Source organism: Rutilus rutilus (genome assembly GCF_951802725.1).
Source record: "Rutilus rutilus genome assembly, chromosome: 2".
Taxonomy (NCBI): Eukaryota; Metazoa; Chordata; class Actinopteri; order Cypriniformes; family Leuciscidae; genus Rutilus; species Rutilus rutilus.
Window position 1 is genome coordinate 13,971,254 of NC_140210.1, and position 16,521 is coordinate 13,987,774.

Here is a 16,521-nt window from a genome sequence, read left to right on the forward strand (position 1 = left end):
ACTAAGCCATATTGTGATTTCAGTTTTATGTAGGTTGCTTGTGCAGCCCTTTTTATTTAATTTAATTTGACTTTTTAAAATATTGATTAGCTTTTCGTCAACTCTCAAACCCTCTGCGGTTCCCTTCCCTCACAAGCCCCCAGTTTAGAAAACCTGGAGTTAAAAAGAATGATTCAGCTAAAAATGAAAATCTTGTCCTTTATTCACCCTCATGTTATTCCAGATATGGGTCGGATTGGCTACTTATAGTGTTCTGTGGGAAAGGTCGCGTCTGGACTCGTCCACTTCTGAGGTTTTAAACAGCAAGCTGCCTGTTATTACTCGTCATTGACCTCCAAAGGAAAGTGTTTTGGACTATTTGACTAGACTGGTTGTTCCTATATGCTTAAAGTTTGAACATACTGTCAAATTCAACATCTGTATGGAGACGTGTTTTGATGTTTATGGGGTCAGATGCAAGTGGCCTGTAATTCCAGTCTGATTGGTTAAAAGGAACGTCTCTGACATTGACTCTGCAGCCAATGGTTGTCATTCTGCAATCACCGTTATTATTGATACATGTGTCTGTGGATCTGAGACGTCTGGCCCGTTTTTTTTTTTTTTTTTGGGTTGCAGTGTTTGATCACCGATTGTAAACCTCCAAGGCCATAAACATTTACTCCAGTAATGTGTGTATTTTGGCAAAACATTTTATATACATGAGCAGTTTAATTCAAACGTTGTGGATTAGTCAGATGGAAACAAAATAGAGAGATTGTGTCTGTTTTTGAGCAAAGAGAAAATGCAAATGAGCGGAGATGGAGAAGAGCGAGGGGAGGGAATGCAAGAGCGTGCAGACCCTCCTCATCCTCATGATGTCGACACGCTTGTCATCGCACTGACAGAAGACGACCCGCAAATCCTTTCACCGTTTGTTTCTGTGACTGAGCGGAGTCTCTCTGAGCTGCCATGGGGAATCGCAGTATGAAGAAGGTCGCACTGTTACTGGTGAGTGAATCTCCAGAGAGCATCTTATCACATCTGTGTGTGGAGAGCGTCTCCTCCGCCTTGTGTTTTGGATGAGAAGAGAACACTGTTTATCTGATTGAGGCAGTCACAGCAGGGCTGAAGTTCGCAGAACAGTGATGTCTGGAGTGTGCCTTTGCAAAAGGATGTCAATGTTTTGTCAGGTTTTTTTTTTTTTTTTTTTTAACAACATATTGGCTCAATCTAGTGCACTGCCTGTCTAGTAGGGATGGGGTCAAGATGGTCGACTAGCTGACCTTGCTAAGTATTAGATTGTAAACCGTAGTTTAGTAGTGGTGATTTTAATTAGCCTATTTACAGTATGCTGTGCTTTAGCTGAAAGCACAGTGGGTTTCAAACTGGTTTCTTGGCACACTAGGGGGCAGCAAGAGGGTGTTATGGGCTCCACACAAATGTTTGGAGAGAAAAGTGGTAATTTAAAATTTTCATTTTAAATACTTGTCAGAAATATTGATAATTTTTTTATTTATAGTTTATTATTGACAATCTTTAATGTCTTTAGTTAACTAATATTTCAATTTATATTTTCAGATTATAAAATGTAAATATTTTTCAGATTATATTTTACCATTAAATAGTGTATTAAATAAATAAATAAAAAACTTTAAATATAAAGAATTTAAGTACACTAAATTTTTTTTAAAAAATCAAACTTACAAGAATTAAAAGATGTAAACATATGTTATGAATTAACAGTTGATCATCACAGTGTAGATTAGATTGTTGAGCTGTATGTGAATCTCATTGCAATTGTTAGATATTTGCCTATCAGGGTAATGTTTGCCTGTGGTATACGAGCAAATAATACTGGGCTTTTAAAATCAAACAAAGGTGAAAGAACAAGGTTTGTAGCTTCTCATTGCTTTGTTAAATGCTAAACAGTCTTTTGTTGCCTTGACAAGAATAGTTCAATTCTCTTAAAAGCCCGTTGCTCATTAGATGAACAAAAGGAATTTAATTAGTCAGATCTTTTAAAGGCTTTTTTATTTTTATTTTTTACTGTGTGTTTGTATTGTGTGTGTGTGTGTGTGTGTGTGTGTGTGTGTGTGTGTGTGTGTGTGTGTGTGTGTGTGTGTGTGTGTGTGTGTGTGTGTGTGTGTGTGTGTGTGTGTGTGTGTGTGTGTGTGTGTGTGTGTGTGTGTGTGTGTGTGTGTGTGTGTGTGTGTGTGTGTGTGTGTGTGTAATATATATGTACGTAATTTTTTGGAAATGGTATGTATGTGTGTGTGTATATATATATATATATATATATATATATATATATATATATATATACAGACAGACAGACAGACAGACAGACAGACAGACAGACCCTTTCCAAAAAATTACAATATCATGGAGAAGTTTATTTATTTCCATAATTCCATTCAAAACGTTAAACTTCCATAGATTAAAGATTCAGGGCCCACAACTTAAACAATTTCAAGTATTTAGTTGTTTATTTGTACATAATTTGGGCTTCCAGCTCATAAAACCCACAAAAACAGGATTTCAAAAAATTTGAGTATTACATGATTACACAGTAATTACACAGTGATACCATGGTCATTGAACCAGGTTTTGGTTATTTTGGCAGTGTGGGCAGGTGCAAATGTTTCTAATTTTTTGAAATCCTGTTTTTGTGGGTTTTATGAGCTGGAAGCCCAAATTATGTACAAATAAACAACTAAATACTTGAAATTGTTTAAGTTGTGGGCCCTGAATCTATAATTTAATGTTTTGAATGGAATTATGGAAATAAAAAAACTTTTCCATGGTATTCTAATTTTTTGGAAAGGGTCTGTATATATATCTATATCTATCAGATACACTGTAAAAAAAATTACATCCCCAAGTCAAAAATTTCAAGTGACCGATAACATCTAAATTTTTCAATTAGTCTGACGTATTATTTCTCATTGAGCCAATGTCAACAGACTATTGCAACAAGAATTTCACTTGGGCCAATTGAAAAATTTAGATGTTATCGGTCACTTGAAATTTTTGATTTGGGAGGGTTATACATTTTTTACAGTGTACATTTTGGTTTTGTGCATGTAATATAAATGCGGCCTGAGTCACACTAGAACAAAAAAGACGCTAAAGAGGTTTTGGTCATACTTTAGTTTAGGGTCCAACTCTCACTATTAATTATAGTCTTGTCAAGGCAACAAAAGACTGTTAAGGGATGTAGAATATGGTCATGCAGAATAAGGCATTAATATGTGCTTTTATACGTTCTAGTAAACAGTCAATATCCTAGTAATATGCATGCCAATAAGCAACTAGTTAATAGTGAGAATTGGACCCTAAGCTAAAGTGTTACCGATGTTTTTCTTCAAATTAATTTTTTCAGGAAAAAAGCACATGGATTTGGATATTCTCAGATCGGTTTCAGGCCTCATTCATATGTGGAAATGAATCTGGTATTAATCGGATGCGTGTATTTGCGTCTGCCATGTAAGCGGACAGATGAGATATTCCCCCGTCAATGCAAGTCGTACGTCATTAAAAGAAAGCGATGGTGGCGAATGACGTCAACTGAGGTGGACATCAACTCAAGCGTCTTGTCTTTTCCCCCCGCCTCAAGAGACAACTGTTTTGCTGATCTTTAAAGATGGTGCAGAAAGCTTGTATTATCATTTTGTCTGCGTCCATTGCAAATCACGACTTTTTACTTCCTTTTCGGCCTAGGTCACTACGTCTACCTTGGGTTGTTTTGCCAAGTGGAAAGTGTAAATGCAGATATTGGAAAGGGATCACTTTTAAAAGATCTAAGAAGGTTGTCCAAGAACAAATCGGACATTCTCAACAAATTGGAATTGGGCATCAAGACCTGCAGTGTAAAGGTGGTCTTGTAGACTCAGTGGTACTGAGCATATCTGTGGCTGACTGTTGTCCTGTTCCCCTTGGCTAGATCAGGATTTCATTAATAACATGAATAGGAATGCTGAAGCTTTGTAAATGAGGTCAATCTAAAATATTTTCCTTGAGGAAATGTGGTTTCAGTGTGTTTTATCTCTGTTTGGTAATTATGCATTCAGGGCTTTTCATAGTATGCTAATGTTGAGCTCTTGAAAATGCTGGGTAGAAGTAACTGGGTTTTAATGTCAAATTTGTATTCAAAAGCAATATCCTGTAACTGATAGTGTTTGCGTTAAGCTCAGTAATGATTGAGTTCCCTCATGCAGGACAACAGAAAAAAAAGAAGTGTACGTTTGAAGCACTTTCTCATCTGCCGTCAGTTCCTCAAGTCAGAGTCTTGACCTCAAGGTTGAATTTAGCAGGACTGAATAAATGATCTTGGACAGCAGTTCCACATAAACAAACTTTTAATGGTAGGAGATTAAACCTGACCTCAAAAATGTCTCGCCTTGCTGTTTGGTTCCTGATTAGCTACATTTTCAAAGATCCCTTGTAGACAGCCTATTTAAAAGTGAGTTTTGTCACTCTGAAAGACTCAAGAATTGTAAAGACTTTTCATTTGTACTGTGTAAATTCATAGATGTTAGTTGTAAAAATAGATTCCAAGTAGATAATGACAGTATCCACATTTAATTTCAACTGGATGGATGGATGGGTTTGTTTTTATTTCGTTGTTCTTTGTAGTCTAGCCAAACATGATTTGTTTTGGTAGAAGCATGTTAAGTTTTTTTTTTTTTTTTTTTTTTTTTTTTTTTTAGTTCAGTGATAAAAACAGCTGTGAAAGCTTGTCTTTAACAAGTGATTTTGCATTTTGGAAATGGCTTAGCTGGTTAGAAAATGTTTCTGAGCACCTGTGTTGAAATGGCTGCCTTACTGAGCGCTTTAAAATGTTCGGCATTCCTTTTGACACATGTAGAAAGGCTCCAAAATTAAACTTTTTAACATGCCAGGGAATAAAGGAATTTATTTATTTATTTATTTATTTATTTATTTTGTTTCAATTGGTCTCCTGTCTTGTGATTATTATTATTATTATTATTATTATTATTATTATTATTATATATGTATGTATGTATAAAATTATTTATAATTTTATATATATAATAATATATATATATATATATATATATATATATATATATATATATATATATATATATATATATATATATATATATATATATATATATATATATATATATATATATTATTTTTTTTATTTTATTTTTTCATACTCCCAGCTATCTGCTCAAAGTTTATGGACTTTTTGTGCTTATATTTAATAATAATCATGCAGCAATCTGGTGAGTGTTGTTGTTCCCTTGTGGTCATTGTTCATGGTTTATGTAAGGTGTAATTAGCTCAAGCCTTTTATGTGTTATGTGAACTGTGAGCCTCTTCAGATCTGTACTGAACCCTAGCCATGGGTTTTATAGATTCAAACAGACTATTGAATCAGGCAATGGATAAACAATCTGAAAAATGAACAAGCTGGAAGTAAATACCCAAAAGGCATTCCTTAAATGAAGTCATTAATTATACATGAACTGATTAGAAATATATATTTTCCCTTACCTCCCCACAAAAACTTTTCTTCCTCTCCTTTTCAAGAAAGGAGTCATTGAGGATTCAAAGATTTTTCTGTGCATGTCCCAGAGTAAATTGATGATTTTTAAAGTGTGCAACACTGTTTAAATGGTAGATACAATTTCATTTCAGTATGGCTAAAACAAACTGCTTTCACTCACATTTTCCCTTTTAAAGCTATTGCCGTCTGAGACTAATTTAGGGAATTTTAACGACAGATGGTTAGTTGGCTTTAAATCCTACTATTCTCTGAAGTTCTTGCAGTGTCATTTTAGGCCACAGTCCTGCAATGTAACTACTACGACAGCTGTCTGATGACAAACCAATGGAGTACAGCAACTGATGTGTGTTTGTGAGAGAAGGAGAGACATTCAGCTAAAAAATGTTGACGTTAGCTTGTCTGTTCAATGAGTCGTGTAGACTGGCATGTAGAAACACACACTTGGCTAAAGGTGGTACGGTTGTTTGAAGACTGTCCGCGTCGGACAACCACATTAAGAGTGCCAAGTGTATTTAAACAGCCTGTGTGGGTTCACAGATGGCCTTCAAAGAAGGGAAGATGAAATGGACATGTTGTGTCTGGTAAGTTGATGTTAAGCCGGTGCTGTCGTCAAGTGGGGTAAGAGGTAGGCCTAATCGCTCTCTGATTTCAAAAAGAGATTGCGGCATCAAAAGCTGCACTCTTTTTGATCTGGTGTTAGACTTGTGTTTAAAGAGACATGAAACACTTGCTGCCCTCTTGTATGTTCAAAACCGCTCAAGGGCTGTGTACAGGGGGTTTACGGTGTTATTTACACTGGAGAAGTCATGTTAGATTTACTGTATTTGCAGGCATTGCTGGATATTTCTACAGTCTTTGGGATTGAATTTTGGGGTTGTGAATTGGGAAGATGACTGCAATTATTGTCAGCTTTGACATCAGAAATGGCCGGAAAATAAGCAGTTAGCTAATAGCTATAAAGACACCATAACATCAAAAGCGACCCCATTTTCTTTCAAGTCCCCCTGAGGTGAAAATGAAGCTTTTAATGTTGTTTATATGGCTATGTGGTGTTTTTAATATGCTTTAAGACAAACCATGTGCAAATTCATAAGGCAACACCATTCTCTTTAAAACTGCAGTGAACCAAAGACAGTTTCAATCGCTGGTGTTTCTGACGTCACAAACTACCTTGTAATCAATCACGTCAACGTGTGATCCTCAACGAGTGATTCTCTGAGCTGGTGTGAGTGAGTGGAGGCCGTGCTAATTTGCATATTCATAGAACCGCGTATACTATGAGGCAAGGGTGTAGAGTTACAATCAAGCTATTTTAAGGAAAACACTTTTAAATGTCATTTTGGTGATCAAAGATGAGTTTTAATAGTGCTGAGCGTGGTTTGCCTACAGGGGGACCGATAATACCGTACTTTTCCTGATCCAATCGTAACCCAATGGATAAAATTAAGTCATACTCCTCATAAAATTTAAAACATTTAAAACTCTTTTTTTTTTTTGTCATGTGCTTCATTTAAGCCGCGTTTCCACCGCAGGAACTTTCCCCAGGAACTAGGAACTTTGGGCTGGTACTCGATGTGTTTACACCGCAGGAACCAGGGTCTAAATTAAGTTCCGGGTAAATATTTCCCCCTCCGATAGTCCCTGCTCATGAGGTAGTACTTTTTCAAAGTTCAGGAACTTTCAGGGGTGGGACTTGTGCGCTGCACAAGCTGATTGGTTGTGTTCACGCCGCATTTTGGTTGGATGACTCCACAAGCATTTTCTTTATTTTTAACCTCCCTTTTAAAAAGTGGCTTCATGCAGTAAAGTTGTCTGTCTGCAAATATGGAATTTAATTTAAAAAACTGGGGGACTGGCGACGAGTTTCAGGCTTTATTATTTGGGTATTTGTGGAAGAGGAAACTTTCTGCGCGTTCGTCACAGCCATCTCACGGCCAATGTCCGCAATAGCTGATAACATACAATTTTATATCTAACATTAGCATTACGAGCTCTGAACACGCTTTATCAGTGCTCGTCTCTTTTTTGCCACAGCTTTTAATATTAAGTCATTATGTTTACACATTGTCATCTATTGCAAGGCAAACCATGTTACAAATTTACTATAACAGGATTGAAATAGCGCTTTGAGGTTGGTAACAAACAACTATTTACAAGACTGTCACTATTTATGATTGATAGACGGGGTTCAGGCTTTTTTTAAGCGTATTTGCGCAAAAGGAAATTTTTGTGCGTTCGTCCCAGTCATCTCACAACATACCTTGTCTAATTTTATACGCATACGAGCTTTCTGAACACGCTTTAGTATCAGTGCTCGTCTATTTTGTTATGTTAATTACCTCTTTAGTAAACCAATAACTGCAGCACAGTTTGAATCTCCTCCATACTTATAAATGTGGCGCTCAAAACTGATTACTGTCCGTCGCAGACTGGGAGGAGCAGTTGCGCGCAGTTTACCTTCCCGGTACTTTAGACCGCGGCGTTAACGCAGAAAGCAACCGGTCTGGGGCAAAAAAGGTTCCTGGGAAAAAAGTTCCTGGGACAAATTGTTCCGGGTAATTTCGGTGGAAAAGCGGCTTTAGACTTCATATGAATGGTGTACTGCCTTTTGAGGGGCAAGTAGTGAAGAGTGTGGTAAAATGTTCCCTTTTAATATACACATTTGTTATATGATCTTATTACATGGCTTGGTTGAATTCCAATGTAGAATGTGGTCTGTTATTTCTTGATAACAGACCGCTGCGAAGTATAACACACCGTTGCCATGTAAAACAGAGCGTTGCTATGGACGCAGGATTCTCACCGTAGAGACGGAACAGACGATTTTCTTTAGCGGAAGCAATACAATCGTTTTTAAATCAATAAACTCCTTTTTAAATCAATATTTTGTGTCAGATTATTGATTTATTTGGTGGGTAGCCATGTAATAAGCGGGATAATGTATTGCGAGGCGGTTGTTATAGCGAATACAACCCCTTCAGGCTGATTCAAGACCCCTCTGCTTCGCGTCGGGGTCCCGATCAGCCTGTCGGGGTTGTATTCGCTATAACAACCACCTCGCTCTACATTATCCCTTACATATAATTAAAAGGGGACTGTCCCATTTTTCACCTATTTTTCCACCTCTTTTCACCTTTATATTAGTTTATAGTGATGGTAAGCTTTGCCTTCAAATGCAGGAAATGCAAAATGTTAATGTAACTACTAATACAAATTGTTTTTCATATTCTAAATATTAATCATTTTTCTGGGATATTTTATGAAATATTAATAATGTGCAGCAATTTTTTTTTTATGGTCATTTTTATTTGAAATATTAATCTTTCACTATCTCCTAAAACATCTTACCCCTTGTCCTTACACACTATTTTTCCCATACCCTGTTTTTATTTAATTTTGTTGTTTTTTGTTTTATACACTTTCTTCTAATAGGCTATTAGTTATTATAAAACGGTTAGTTCCAATCCTTGATTCTGATTGGTCAATAGCTGTGTTTTATTCACGATAAAACACTGCTATGACCGCTTCACCCAACGGTTCTATTTATCACTGCGCCCTTAGCAACCACACGTATCAACATAAATGGGTGTGAACTACCTCACAACAGTGTTGCCGAGAATTTGTAAAGCAGCAGGCACTTCCAAGGTTTAAACAAATCACTGCCTTCGCAGCACCATGGACAGATGCTGGTCTCGAATCGAGGGAAATTATGTCTGTGAGTGGACATAAGTGTGAAAGTTCACTACAGAGCTACTGGAGGCCAAACTTAAAACAAAGAAAGCACTGGAGCGACATTCTTGCTGCAACAGTGCTGAGCCCCAACTAAAGAGCCCCGTTAAATATCACCACAGTGGAGCCGATTGAAATGAGACAAATATTTAATGCGCACAATAAACAGAGATGTTCAAATAAATTTAAATAAACAACAATAAAAAAAAAGTATCTCTTGTTAGGCAGCATTTTAGCAACTAAATTAATAACATTAATAAAATAGATTAAAGACCTACCTTATCTATCAAAATATGTGCCCTTGTGTTTTTATTTAGGCTATGTAAATATTTAGTTTAAATAACGGAATAAACAAACAAATAAACGTTTTCTCATGCTGAGAGATAAGCTATGCCTATTTGTGTGAGGAAATTTCACAAATATTGTGTTGTAAAAATTAAAAAGAATGAGACAAAGTTTGAGAACGTTTATTTTTTTTTTTTGAGCTTTCATGCATATTACACATTGGAACGTTGTTGTTCACTGTCAGGGACTATTTTTTTCTAGCGGAAGGAATGCTTTTATTGATTTAACTCCATGAAAGTTGCACTAATACTTTTTTTTTTTTTTTTTACTTTAATATTGTGTGGTAACCGTTTTATAAAAGCAATAAGGTACTCGAGGCAAGTGCTGTATCGTGAATAAGTAACGGCTGAAGGGGTTGCTCCGCTTCGCGTCGTGCCTAACAACGCCCTTCAGCCGTTACTTATTCACGATACAGAACAGCCTCTCGTACCTTATTGCTTACATGGAAACCATCCTGCAATACAGCTGTGCATTAGCATTGTCATTTCTCTTGAGGACAGCTTAAGTGTAAAGTGGCACATCTTACGTAAAGTGTAGATTTCGGTTAGGTAGGTCAAGAAGCACAAACTCCCATTTCCCCCTCATCCCAAGGTGAGAACAGGAAATACTGGCACTTTCCCGCTCTGGGATCATCTGACTGGCACCATCTGTCGGAGCCTGAAGCAGCTTCTTCACAGGAAGAGCACTCTGAATGTTTCATATGCACGTCTCATTATATATGCCCTTTCTTGGGACACAACACCACACACTCATATGGCACAGCTCTGTCTGAACCACTGTCTGTTTTTCTTGTTTTTGTAGTGTGAAACTAGGAGCGTGAGATCAAGCTTGTGTAGTGCTGCGAGTGTTGTGTCAGTACAATACGTATAGACTGGTTGTCCTTTATTCTTATTTTAACAGTGCAATAAAACAGCTTGTATATACTTCTTTCTTCTGTACTTGCTAGGAAACAAGTTAGAAATGACCATTTCGGTCGTTTTGTCTGTGCTGGTTTGGTGTCCATTTGTGCTATTTAAGTTTTTAAATTGTAAGCCTATTTACATATGCATCAGGTTGATTTCTTTGGCTGTTGCATTGTGCTTCAGTTGGTTCAACATTTTGCAACATGAACTTTTCTGCTTTAGGATGGTGTTTCAAGGTAAAAATAGCTTTTTACCTCAAGACCTGTGTGTTCTGTTCCGTTGAGTTATATCCCTTGAGGCTGATTTATACTTCTGCGTCGGACCTACGCCGGAGCCTCTACGCTGTAGGCTACGCCAGAGAATGTCTAATATGGCGAGAAGTTTCACTCTCACTACACTTCCGGCTTCTGAACTGGTTGCAGTTCCACTCCGATTCCATATGAGGGCGCTCACAGGACGAGTGCAGAGTGAATGGAGGTCAATGGCGGTATACCCCTCAAAATCCACTTTTCTCAGGATATAATTTTTTGTCTAGTAATTTGAATGTTGTATTCGAAAGGAGATGCAAAGAAATTACACATTGCTGGGTGTTAGATTTTTTAGTCACTTATTTGCTTTAAAAAAGTCTTTCAAAATGTCAATGACGTCAGAATGCTGACGTCATTAGCAGAATGCTAGCGTGTTATGGGCAACAACAACTCAACCTGTAAGAAATCAAAACGACATAAGTACTCGTTCATTCAACTTTCGACCTAAAACCCATGTTGAACTTGCAAAATCTACAATCACATCTGAGATTTCTCAACGGCAATCGGGTGAAAGAGACAAATTTAGCCGTCTAGCCCCATTGACTCCCATTCATTTTGCACTCATGGCGAGCGCCCCCAGTGGAACTCTGGTGGTACTACAACCAAAATTCGGTACAATAGGACTTAATAGGGAGTGGACAGGCTCTCCGTAGACGGGCTCTGGCTACGCGTTGGTTTTCATTTATACTTCCTCGTCGTTGTCCGCGTTGACGCGCAATTACACATGTAGAGGGAGCATGTGAAACCCGAGGGAGGGGTTCTAGCAGACCAATCACAGCGTGTGCGGTCCGCGTAGAATTGACACGTTGTTACATTTTTGGAGAGGTGCAAGTTAGGGTACGCCGAAGGGTACGCGTGCTACACACAGCCTACGACGTAGCTAAGGCATGAGTTTGACGCAGAAGTATAAATTGGGCTTTAGTCTAGCTGAAAGGAAAAACACATCCTGTGTGAACATTCCTCTCTGGGGTATTGAGTGCTGCCCTGGACTGAAAGTCAATGTGACCGCAACAGTGATGCAAATTGCTTTGTGTTGCCGTAACCGACCACAAATTAAAAATAAGTTTTTTAAATTTTATTTTTAGTAACCATGTTTGTGCATAATTACTGACTGTACTTATATAACAGTCAAGTCAAAAGTGTTTATATTTTTTGTTAATTTAATAAAAACCCTCTACGACATCAACAAAACCTCAAGAGATGAATCACAACATGACTAACCTTTTCAAGAAAGACAAAGTTGCAAGAGACACACAAAAAAATAAAAAATATTATATAATTCTGTCATTAACTCACACTCATGTTGTCACCAAACCTGTATGACTGACTTATGTGAAACATGAAGATATTTGAAAAAATTTTGAGTAAAATCAAATCAAAGTGGATCGGATTGATCCACGGAGCACCGAAACACCTGAGATATTACCAAAGAGGAAAAGGTCAGGGGAATATAATTGGAAGAAGAATGGTTACGATCAGGTAAGAATTAGGACCCAGGTTAATACTGGAGCTGAAGCACTTGCTGTTTTTTTAGCTGTCATTTCCTGTGCATACTGTGTTTGTTATTTTGGGGGCGGAGCAATGGAGGGAGTGTTTGTTTGGGTGTCGATTTCAATACCAACAGTGTTTCTCAGAAATCACTTGCTGCACCTTTAATAAACAGCTTTTTTTTAACCAATACAGCCCATGAAGCATTTAAAATAACACAAATGCAATGGTACAGTATAAAACTAAGTTATAATGTAGATTTTTTTGTGTAGTTCTGTTATATGAAACTCAAATCATAAGTTATCATTGCATTGAGTTTCATTTCATGATCAGGAATGCTAACTGAGTGGACGTGATTGATTTGACAGCAGCAGGGCTCATTAATTGAACCTGTTCCTGCACACGCATGTGGAGGCGGACTGTCACTGTCAGGGAAGCTGCGTTTGGCTCTGGCATGTCGTGCGGGACAGGCGTCGCATGTAGAGCTGTGAATTACTGCCGAGGTGTGTGGGTTTAAGACGTTTCATTGAGCGCTGACATCGTGCCATGAAAGCTTCTGCGCTGAGCTCCAATCACATTCATGTAAACGAGCATTTGTAAGGTTCATGCTTTCTTATAGTTTTACATTTGCTGATGAAATTATGTTTTCAAATGTACTTAATTGTATTAAGTTTCAGCAAAAGTTTTGATTTAGTTTATGGACTTTTTCTTTATGGATATATATCTGAAGTAAGCAAATTATTTTAGGAAAGAAGCTGCATCTGTATCTTTGTGATCGGTATCTGTAATCTTACTGGCATACAGTGCCATATTTCCATCTGCAGATGGGCTGTTTTCTCCCTCACAAGTGCACAGGTGAGATTCCATCATGTGATGAATACTAAAAATCACTACAAAAATGAGTTTCCAGACATGTTTTAAAGCAGTTGTTCTCATCTTTTAGCATGTAACAGTAGCATTGGTTCTCAAGCTTTTCGACTTTGAGACCCCCCACAGAAATTAGGAGTGTCTACAAGTAACGAAATTGAATTAAAATGTGAAATGCCATTATCTCTGTGGTTTAGCTTGTTTTACAGCTTGGTTTGTCTTATTTTAAAACATCTCAAGCCACCTTGAGGCCCACTTAGAATTTCTGTTCTAGGGGAATAATGATATACAGTGGCTGGACAACAACACTGAAACACTGGCCAATATAGTGTTGGAGGTTTCACACCTGTATATGCGCAGCCTGGTGCCCAATCTTCACTGATTTTACATTCCATCAGTAAGAGCAGAGTGTGTGAAGGTTGAATTAGCTGAGCAATAGCACAGCTGCACATCAACATAATAGGAGACATATCCGAGATCAAAAGAAGGACTGTTGGTGCACGTCTTATTGGCTCATCTGTGACCAGGACAGTCTTTGTGGTGTATCGAGAGCTGTGGTATCCAAGGTAATGTCAGCATACCACCACGTAGGACGAACCACATCCAACAGGTTGACGCAAGAGGAAGCTGCCTGAAAGGGATGTCCAGGTACTAACACTGATATCCAAAAAACATAAAACCACAGCTGCTTACTCGCTGAAGAATTAAATGTGCACCTCGACTCTCCCGTTTCCACCAAAACTGCTCGTTGAGAGTCAGTATTCATGGTCGAGATGCTATAGCCAAACCTGCCTGGTGACTCGTTCCAATGCCAAATGTCAGTTTCATTGGTGCCAACAGTGTGAATCTTGGGCTGTGGACAATGTGAAACATGTATTGTTCTCTGACGTCTTTCCCACATCGGTGGGAGTTACAGTTTGGAGAAGCCTCTATAGGCTTAACACCTGGACGGTGTCGTGCCCAGAGTGAAGCACAGGGGTGGATTTTGGAGGACCATGTGCACCTAATGGTTCAAACATTATACCATAAATTGAATGTATTTATTGAAAGGTACTTAAAATCTCACGTTGAATTTATTGGGTCTAATACACACAATGACTTGTTACAGAAACTTCCATTTGACATGCCTGACTAATATAACCAGTGTTTGTGTACAAGAGAGAACGAGCACACAGGCAGAAGTGGACAACTGTCCTCTGGGAAACTGTTGGGTGAAGCGAAGTCAGAGGTCACGTAAAGCCTCTTTAATTAGATTGAAGGAATTTCTCTTGCATACCGAGCTGGTTTTTCATTCACTGAGGATAATTACATAGTCAGTAAATATTTCAAGAAAGGTTTAATTTTACCAGCGTTCAGAAGATTGTGCATCGAGTGAAGTGTTTGAGTGAGTCTGTGTGTGACTGTCAGTGTGCTCTTCTGGATGAAGGTGGTAGAATACTTCATATTTATGGCTTTGATCGTTTGACTTCTGTAGAGCAGTTTTCAGGCTAGCGCACTGATTCATGTACTCTAAACTCTTCAAGGGTCTGAGTGTCATTCACCAGACAGAACTGAAGGAAACTAACATGAGGTTTACACACTCTCAGCCTCATGCATCTATAATCTACAGCTCTCTGCTGTCTTATTTGAATATTTGGCTTTTTTATATTCATTGTCAGGGTTGTTTATACAGGACCATGATCGCATCTTCTACCAAAAGATTGTGAGTTTCAACCCCAACCCCAACCCCAGACAAAAAGCCTAAATGGTTAATCTTGTGAGATGTCATTTTTCCCTCCAAAATCAAAGGAAAATTATACATAAAGGCCTGGTTTCACAAACAGGGCTTAGATTAAAGGGTCATGAAACCCTAAGCCAAATTTTCTGAGATTTTAACAGAAGTATGTGTGTTGAACACCATTGAAGACAATGTTAGCATCTGTTAGATTTAATAGTTGGGGGGAAATGGTTAAAATTTAGTTTTTTTCCGCTATTTTCATCTTCCGGGTTTAAAATCTTCATCGTGTCCACGTCACAGGCTGTGACGTGGCAGAGCACTATAGTACTTTGATGACTCATCGGTGTCTCATTATTATTCATGTACTGAGTTTTCTTATCCAATGAGAAGACACTTCTCTTAATTATTCATGACACCACGTGGAACAGACATGTCAAACTGATATTGCGTAGTAGTAGATGAGAGAGCAATGATGGGACGCGCGTTTGTTTTCGTGATGCAAAAGTTCCAGTGCATTTTTCCCTGCGATGCTGCCCGGGCTAGACTCTGACTGCGGGCGGTTGGTTGACCATCAACCACGGACACATCTAAACTCTGTGTGTGTAGCAACCATTCAACTGGAGAATGGTGGACTTCAGCCTTGTACACCAATGCAGGTTGCGTCTAGTGATGCGGTCCCTAGGACTTTTCTATCGCTTCAGAGGTGTGTGTGTGTGTATCTAAAATGTTACCCTGACCGTTTTACTTGCCTTTTGTTAAATAATCACTCGTTATTAAAAATTTAGATATTTCGATAATACCTCAATTGTACGAAACGAATGCTTAATTTGTGAAAATTTCTGTCACTGTCCATCTTATGTGGGTTTAGGGAGCGCGTAGATCTAGGCTGTGTACGGAAGGTTTTTTTTTAACGGAAAATTTATTTTCAAATAAATGCATTTATAGTGTGTATAGAAACAATTTATTTGATTTAAATACAATTATGATTACTGTAGACTAATATATGTAGCAGGGCATTCAGTTACTTTTGAAAGGACAAAAATAAGGTGTCCGTGTATTTCATTAGACTTTAACTTTTCCAGCTATCAAAAAAATCTAGCATTTCCTCACGTGTTACCACTGATTTTTAGTGACAGTCGATATGCAGGCCACTGGCGATGACAGTTTTCTTTTCCCCTGCCGTGCCATACCACACCCACTCCCCTCCCTTCTTCTCACAGCCACCACGCCCAATTAAGTTGCATTTTTCAAAAAGATTGTGAGCTAGACTTGAGCTGAAAGAGGGGGGTTTCATGTCCCTTTAAGTAAGAATTAGGCCTTAGTTGAATTAAAACATCTAGATGCAAAAAACATGACTGGTGTGCGTCTTGAGACAAAACAATGGCTCTGACATATTTTATGAATATTTTATTGATTCCCAATGCCTTGGGCACTAACAATCAATTACTTGCTGAATTGACTCTCCCTCCTATTAATAGTCATTGTTGTACTGCTGTGGCCTTAAATATGGAGTGCATTTATGCCAGTCTTTAACTCAAGACTGAAGTGAGGACATCAGGTGTGCTCTGACATTGTCTGGATGGGCAGATGACTCTGTTTCCTGTGAGGTGGACCTTTCTTGTGAGAGCCCTTTAAAATGTTGCCTGG

The 16,521-nt window shown here is 38.1% G+C and overlaps 1 protein-coding gene across 1 annotated transcript in view; it reads left to right on the forward strand.

Annotated features, from left to right (window-relative positions):
• Positions 1–16,521, forward strand: part of fbxw7 (F-box and WD repeat domain containing 7) — a 164,341-nt gene that overhangs the window by 70,513 nt on the left and 77,307 nt on the right. The window lies entirely within an intron of this gene.